The sequence below is a fragment of the Peromyscus eremicus genome, unplaced genomic scaffold (assembly GCF_949786415.1).
Source record: "Peromyscus eremicus unplaced genomic scaffold, PerEre_H2_v1 PerEre#2#chr23_unloc_1, whole genome shotgun sequence".
Classification (NCBI taxonomy): Eukaryota; Metazoa; Chordata; class Mammalia; order Rodentia; family Cricetidae; genus Peromyscus; species Peromyscus eremicus.
In genome coordinates this window covers 1,040,932-1,049,530 of record NW_026734287.1, presented here as the reverse complement: position 1 = coordinate 1,049,530, position 8,599 = coordinate 1,040,932, and positions in this window count along the sequence as shown.

Genomic DNA, 8,599 nt, shown 5'->3' with positions numbered 1-8,599 from the left:
CCTAAGACCCCCACCAGGAGTGCTCCTGTAATCTCTGCTCAGGTTCCAGGCCACTGGCTGACAAAGTCATATCATACATAGGCCACCACACAGCTAAATGAGTGGATGCTTCTGCATCTTTAAAGTGATGAAGGGAACAGGATTGTATCCCTGACCTCTCACCCTATTACATCCTGTGATGGTCTCTCTTTGCATAAAGACCATAGTCAAGTGCTGTAATCACCCATGCTTTTCAAGAAACAGGGGTCAAGACAGAAACAGCACAGAATGACTCCTTCAACTCTTGTGGGATGAAACCAGCAATAATAACAGAGAGAAAATTTGGAAATTCATAAATGTTTGGAAATTGATATACTCCAAAATATAATTTTCAGTGCATCAAAAAAGGATTCTAGTAACTGTTAAAGTGAATTCTACAGCTTATAGGTTATATCTCATTAAAGCTACAGCTTAAAAAAGAAAGAAATCTACACACTGATCCACAGGAAAAATGGATGTGAGACATCCAGCATTAAGATCTTTGTGACTCCCAAACTGATGGTAAGGCCCTATTGCTCAAGACAATACCTATATATCTTATTGAACATGGATAAGTCAAATTGGTGCCCAACTAGAGCCCTTACCCCTACTAACCAGTGTTCATGGTACTGGAAGGTACCCTGCATGGTACCAGAGAAGAAGGGTAAACATCACAGTTCAGCTACAAATCCTTTGATCTATGGTGTTGACTTGTCTGAATGATGCACTGGTGTAGTAGTGGCACAAGCATTGTGGGAGTAACCAAGTACTATCTGATTGGATTTGAGGCCCACTCCATGAGATGGAACCCAGGCCTGACACTGTTTGGGTGGCCAAGAATCTGAGACTAGATAGGCCATAGACCTAGGGGAAAAACAAATACTATTGCTCTATTAAAGGAGCACAGTAATAAAATATCGCCTAACAACATTCTGCCGTGCTCATAGATCAATGTCTCACTCAGCTATCATTAGAGAAGCTTTCTCCTGCAGCTAATGGGAACTAATACAGAGATCTACAACTGGACAATGTGCAGAAAGTGAGAGATCTTGGAACACTCAGTCCTAAATGAGATGTCTTTATCAACTCCCTCAACCTCAGGGCACAGATAATTATGTGGAAGAGGAGGCTGAAAGAATGTAGTAGCCAGTGAGGATGGATGATAGCAAGGAAACAGTGTCTTCCAGACACAACAGGACTGATGCACAAATGAACTCACAGAGGCTGTGGCAGCACGCCCAAGGTCTAAGCCAAATAGAGCCCAGTGCTGAGATGGGGAAGTGGACACACACATCCTTAACCAAGAAGATAGCTCCAGTTGACAACCGCTCACAAAGGAAAAATTAGTTTCTCTAAGGAGTCTCATTGGGCATACAAACTACACTTTAGGGCAGGCTCCATGCCCGGCAGTAGATGGCCAATGTGAAGTGAACTCAGTAGTATTTTTGGATTTTTTTTTAAATTTTATATTTCTTTGTCTTGGCATTTCTTTTAAACCTTACTGGTCTTTTACTTGTTTATTATGGTTTCTGATTTTGAGTTTTTATTTATTTATCTATCTATTTATTTATTTATTTATTTATTTATTTATTTATTTATTTATTTATTTATTTATTTATGTGTGTATGGTCTGTGACCATATGAAAACACAAAACTCACAAATATTCCTGGAAACAAACATGAAGAATCTATCCAAAGTAGACTTGGGAGAATCCCACAGCTAAAGTGATTGTTTGTTCTGGTGTGCCCAGGACTGTCTCTCTTTACACCTGTGGTTCCTCCATAATTAAAAACTATCATCATGTATGCCACAAATGGTATTGATTGTCTGTCTCTATGAATTTGCCTGTTCAGGACACTTTCATACTTTATCAGAGAAGTTTTCCCCACAGTGAGCAGCAGTCAATGGAGGATGAAGAACTGGTCAAAGTGCTAAGAAACAGAGACCAAGTGTTCAACCTTCCTTAGTCCTGTGGAAAGGGAGGCTGGAAGAATCTAGGAGCCAAGGGAATGCTGAGAAATGCTGTTTTCTGAATGTGACAGGGCTATCACAGTTATGAGCTCACAGCTATGTTTATCTGCCAAAGATCAAGCCACTCAAAATTCTGGCACAGATGGGGTGGCTTGTCTCTAGACCTCCTTCCACACGGAGGAGCTGCTGGCAGTTGATGTTTTCTAGGAGACATCTTTTGAAGATGTGGTCACTGTGAGGACTCCATGCTCCAGTAGATGGCTCCACATGCATTCATTTATGGGCATCATTAAATGGAGTTAGTGGGGCATTAACAAAAATAAGACATGAAGTTGGCTGGAAGACATGTTGGAGAGGTATGGAGGAGCTGGAAGGGAGAAATAGGGGGTTATATATGATTGGATTTCATCATGTGCATGTACTAAATTCCCCAAACCAAAAATAAAATTTAAAGAGAAGTTTTTGTCTGTGGTGATTGGCTCCATTGCTGTGGGCATGTGGTCAGTCTGAATAAAGCATCATGACAGGGAGTATATGGTTGAGAAAAACCATTTACTCAATGGTAACTGGGAAGGAGATGAGGAGAGGAAGTGGAAAACTGAGGAACTTAGAGGATCTGATGAGAGAAAATACACCCTTCAAAGTCAGGACCCCAACTGTAAAAATTCTGGCAGGCTTTTCTAAACCACCTCTCAGAGACTGCTCTGTGCCCATGGTATAATCAGACATCCATCACAAAGCAGGAGAATATTTTCTTTGACAATCCTTTCCCCAAGACTAGAGCTGGAATCATTTTTATTGCATTTTATTTTGGAGTCCTGGGTGTCCTGTGTGTTGTCTGTGGTTGTAGGGCCCTGGCCCCCCAATTTGGGTAGCTGTTGCCTGCTTGCCGACCTTGACCAGATGTTCTCCCTATGCTGATTCCCTGTGGGTTTCTTTCTTATTGAATGCTTACCAGAGGTTCCTTGTTTGTATATCCTGCATTTGGTGTAAACAGCTTAGATGCAAGAATGTAGAACATTAGGTAGCGAACTTCTGCCCTCCGGGGATCCTCCATTGTGCTGTAAGCCTGTATTTAAGGTTTCCTTCCTCTTTCAATAAACGGCATTCAACATTCTGCTGGGGCAAATGACCCGCCATCTTTTGTCTCTGTTTTTTAATCCACAGCCCCTCGCTCAGATGTGGTGAACGGGTGGTGGTAGCGTGGGCACTACAGCAACATGTGGTGACATCTTTCATAGATTACTGGACAAAGTATCTGTGGTCCATCTGTCCTTTCAGGCTACTATTCTCTTTAGTCATTCCATGTATGTTGATCTTGGATGTGAAGTCTTTTCAGACAAGGATGCTTTTTAGTTAGGAATTTGGCTAATTTGGGGACTGGAAAGATTGCTCAATGTAATGTGCTTGCAGAGCAAGATAAGGGCTGCCATTCAGATCCACTGCACACATGTGAGGCAGATATGGTAGCCTGCTTGAATTCCTGTGCATGGGAGATGGAGAGAAAGGAACCCCAGAGCAAGCTGGCTAGTTCAATGCCAGGGTTGGTAAGTTCCAGGCACAAGTGAGAGACCCTGCCTCAATACATAAGATAGAAACTAATTGAGAAAAACATTGGAAATCTGCCTCTGGCCTAAACATATATATGTACACATAATATATACCCACACTTGTGAGTGCATACACACACACACGTATAACATACACACACACACACACACACACACACACACACACACACACACACACCCCTACCCTTTTTTTCCATAAAAATAATAATATGGCTAACTTTTTCTCCTCTGGGACTCTCTCATAGGATGCATCAGAAGGAACATAAATGGATACTGGTTGGTGTAGTCATCAGCTCCATACAGATCAGCCTGAATGTGTTGATAAGGTGATTGAGGTCTGGTTAAACCTCCTCCTTTTGTTAATAACTCAGGGTCATGAAGTGGTCACCAAAAGTTCACAGGAAAAGGACAAATAGATGACCAACTTCAACCAGAGTTTCAGACCCCCAACTCTCTCAAAGTACTCTCCTGGGAAACATCAACATAGCTGAGAATAATATCCAAGCTTATGATCTCACCATGCAAACACTCATAAAAATCTATAATGCTCCTTGAAAGCGTGGAAATTGATAGTGCTTTTTGGATGTAGAGAGAAAAATAGAATTTCACACTGGATAAAAGGACCAAGCAGATGCCATAACAGGCTGCTTAGTCTTCTCTCAGAGATCAGGCCTCAATTTCAGTTTCCTGAGACTGAGCAAGCAGTCTCTAGGAGGGCCGTGAACAAAAGACATAGTCCTTGCAGTAGCTCCCTTTCTGCATGTACTCTGACTGCTCAAAGTTCAGCCAGATGTTTACTGTCTGGGACCCCTCACCAAGTTAGAGTTATGTGCATGAGTTAAGGACAGAGCCTAGACCACTGAGCCAGCCCCCACAGTCAGTACGTGCTTGGCCAGCCAGCCCCCATGGCGGTTCAAGGACAAAGCCTGGGACTTGTGCTGGACTGCCCCCAAAGTGATCATTGTAATCACCAACCAGTAAATTCAAAGGTTACATACCCTCACCCAATTAAAAGAGAACGGAGATAAAAATAAACCAATTCGAGTTGCACCCTCCCCCCCCCCCAACCACCCTGAAGGGCTTGTGGTTTTTGCCTTTAAAAAGCTAGCCTCACAAAGAAAGAACAACTCCTCCCTGCCTCATTCTATTGGGTGTAGGAATCAGTTCCCTGTCTAGACTTGTATCTACAGAATAAACCTTGCTGTTGCATTCTGGACATCCAAGGTCTTCAGTGGTCTCTTTGGGGTCACAATCTTGGCATAACACTGGACATAATGAAAGTTGTTCAGGGGATAAAATAGTGCAATTCTGTTTGATGAGATTGGTGAGGAAGGACTCTTCCAGATCAAATTTTGAGGTGGGTTTGTTATTGTTATTTTATCTTTTTCCTCTCTGGCTCCTTCCAAATTCAAGGCCTCATCTTCTTTAGTCATTGTTGCTACAAATACATATACATGTAAATGAATCAACATAAAACTGCAATCAATGAATCCCTTTAGTGTGGCCTGCATGGGTATGTTTCTATGAATTGCAGGTAAGTGAGCATGTATACTGTTTTTTTTTCTTCTGGGTCTAGGTTATCTCACTCAACCTAGCATTTCCTAGTTCTACCCTTTTACTTGCAAATTTCCTTTTTCTTTATAGCTAAATAGTATTCCATTGTACACATGTACCACATTTCCATTATCCACATATATTAGTTAAAGTATAAATAAAATATATATTTTAAAAATTAGAATTGCTGTGGTAGACTAACAGTCAGAATATCACATTCCCTCACTAAGGTCAATGTAGGAAGCAGTGAGATTCAAGACTGCAACAGCAAATTTGATTGAGAGTCAGATTCTTGTCAGTGATTCCTCCCCCAGAACATCCCACATTGTGACTTCTAGAACTGATACTTGGTCTCATCTCATCAGGGACAAATCAGGAGTCAAATAATGCCACTGTTGTGTGGAAATCCCAACCAAAGTACACAAAGTACATGAAAACAAGGAGAGATTACTTTGTAGATGACTTAATGAGCTTGCCCAAATTCAAATACCCTTTGTACATTTAACGTATAAAATCAGGGCAAGGGAGAAGTCTTGCTCACATGGCTATGAGGACCTGAGTTGGAACTCCCAGAATCTAGACTAGTAAGTCACATATGTAACCCCAGTGATGGGAAGACAGAGACGGGAGGATCCCTGGGACTTTCTGGCTAGTCAGTATAGCCAAATCATCAGGTTCCAGATTCAGTGAGAGGCCCTGTCTCAAAAAACGAGGTGGAGAGTGATTTAGTAACACATACACACACACACACACACACACACACACACACACACACACACACACACAGCAGACATACAAACATACACATAAAACATAAAACTCTTTTGGGACTAACACAGTTTATTCTGAAAACTTAATTTGCTTAAGAGGATCTTGCAATAGGGGAAATATGACCTTTGTCTGTCCTACCCACTAATTGGTTATAGTCTAACTAGGTAGGATAGCCTAGCCATTTCTTGAGACTAAAACCCAGCCAGCACTATGGACAATTCAGTGCAAAGTCTTAGTCTTCAAAGGACCATAAAGGGAGGCATAGTTTTTCTGAACTGTGTTCTATTTTCTAATGATAGCTTTAAATATGAAGAGATGTGTGCAGTGACTAGCTGCAGAGGTAAAGGCAGACATTATGTGCTGGAAATACATGCTGAAAGCCTCAGTACTCTCATCCTCATACACATTTATTGAATCATTTACTGCATGTCTTAACAACTTTCTATAAATACTTAGAGTACACAGATGACTCACAGCCAGACAGAGGACAGAGGTGAGTTACAGCCGGAAGCTATTCTGGTTTCAGTCTGAGACAAGGTGATATTTATATCACACTTAAGTAAAATTAATCACACAGGTGTTTGAAACACATAGACTTAATATCGATGTACTTACCCTTTTCTGTGTCCCTAAAGAGTCAAAGTTCAATTGTAGATAACAGCAAAGAAAGTATTAGACTTAGAAATAAATACAATCTTGCTATTGATCTGATACCAGCTTTAGTGCAAAAGTTTGGGCTCTGAGAATCCCAACAGCATAGGCTGAACCAACCATCTGTATGTGATAATTAAAGAGATGATTAGAGGCAAAGGACAAAGAGGGCAGGTTTGATCAAGGAAGCTATGATGAAAAAACAGACAAAGGGGTTCATTGACAAGTCTGTTAACAGTAGCTTTGAGATCATATGAATGTGTTGTTCACATGTGTGTGTGTGTGTGGGTGCCCTTACCTTTGTGAATGCATGTAGGTTACAGGTCAACACCAGGTGTCTTCAGCTATGGCTCTCCACCTTAGTCTTTGAGGCAGGGTCTCTCACCAATTGGCTACACTGGCTAAACAGCAAGCCCAGGGATTCTCCTGTCTCTTTTTACATGGGTGCTGGGGAAGTGATTCATGTCTTCATCCTTTCACAGCAAACACTTTACTCAGTGACTCATCTCCTCTGCTCCTGGGCCTTGAGATTTTATAGAAAGAAAATCAAAGGATGATGGGTTTAGGGGATTGTGCTGGCTAGTTTTTAATGACAACTTGACACAAGCTAGGATCATCTGGAAAGAAGGGACCTTAATGGAGAACACTGCTGCCAAAGGATTGGCCTGTAGGCAAGCCTGTAGTACATTTTCTTAATGAGTGATGTGGGAGCATCCAACTCACTTTGAGTGGTGTTACCTCTGGGAAGGTGGTTCTGAGTTGTATAAGAAAGGCTGAGCAAGCCATGAGGAGCAAGAAAGTAAGCAGTGTTCCTCCACGGCCTCTGCTCCATTTCCTGCCTCTGGATTCCTGCCTTGTATTCTTGTTCTGACTTCTTTGGATGGTGGAAATACTCTAAGCTGTGAGATGAAACTCCTCCCCAAGTTGCATTTGCTCATTGTGCTTTATCACAAGCAATAGAAACCCTAAGGCGGATATGCATGATAGGCAGAAGGGTAATCTTGGCCAAACCAGTGATGTAAATAATCCTATTTTAGTTCTGCAGGGGCTCTAGAAAAGCTATTGTTGTCGTCATCATTTGCATTCCCAAGAGATGATTGCTCCTACTCTGAGATACAGCCTCACCATCAGAGATTCTCTCTCTCTCTCTCTCTCTCTCTCTCTCTCTCTCTCTCTCTCTCTCTCTCATGTGTTTGCATCTGTGATCTGTCCTGTAGATTTCATTGCTGTTTGAATGTAGCTTTGTTATTTCATGCTTATCAACCCATCACATCCTTCTTATATTCCAAGGTAAATGCATGGGAGAGTAACTCAGAAGGAAAAAGTTAAAAGGCACAAACTGGACAAAATGGAGTTGGTTAGGCCAGTACCCAGTGCTCTCCCTTAGATCCTTCTGATCCTTGCATCTGGTGACATAAGCATTGCAATCAGCATGCTATTGCTTCTCATTTAAATTGATACCTTCTGTGCTATGTGACCCATGGGAAGCATTGACTTCCACTGGCTGAGTGAATTGCCTTCAGTATGGCAGGGGAAGCATTACTCTGAACAATCTGCATGTTACATCCAAATCCCAGAAGTTACAATCTTTTAAATATTTTTTTTTTACCTCTGTATGCATGCGTGTTGTGTGCACCTATGCATGCGTGACACATGTTGGTAAGAGCATATACACATGTGTTCAGGGTGCTTGTGGAAGTTCAAAGTTGACAAAGTCTCCCTCAGTCCCTCTGCACTTTAGTGAGGCATAGAGATCACCAAATGAACGGTCTAGCCAGTCAGTTTGCCCAGGGGATTCCCTGTCCATGCCTCTCTAGTGTTGGGATTATGGGTGGCCATCATGCCTGCTCATCTTCTAATTTCATTTTGGGGCTCTGAATTCTGGCTCTTATGTTTGCACAGTGAGTGCTTTGTCCACACAGCCTTGTCCTCATCCCATACATCCCAACTGTGCAAAAATATCCAAATAAGAGCAGGATGGTTATCTCACGAATACAACCGTCCAGTTCTTCTGTGAGGTAACAGCTTAGTGGGGCATACTAGTGAAGGATGATAAACTCAG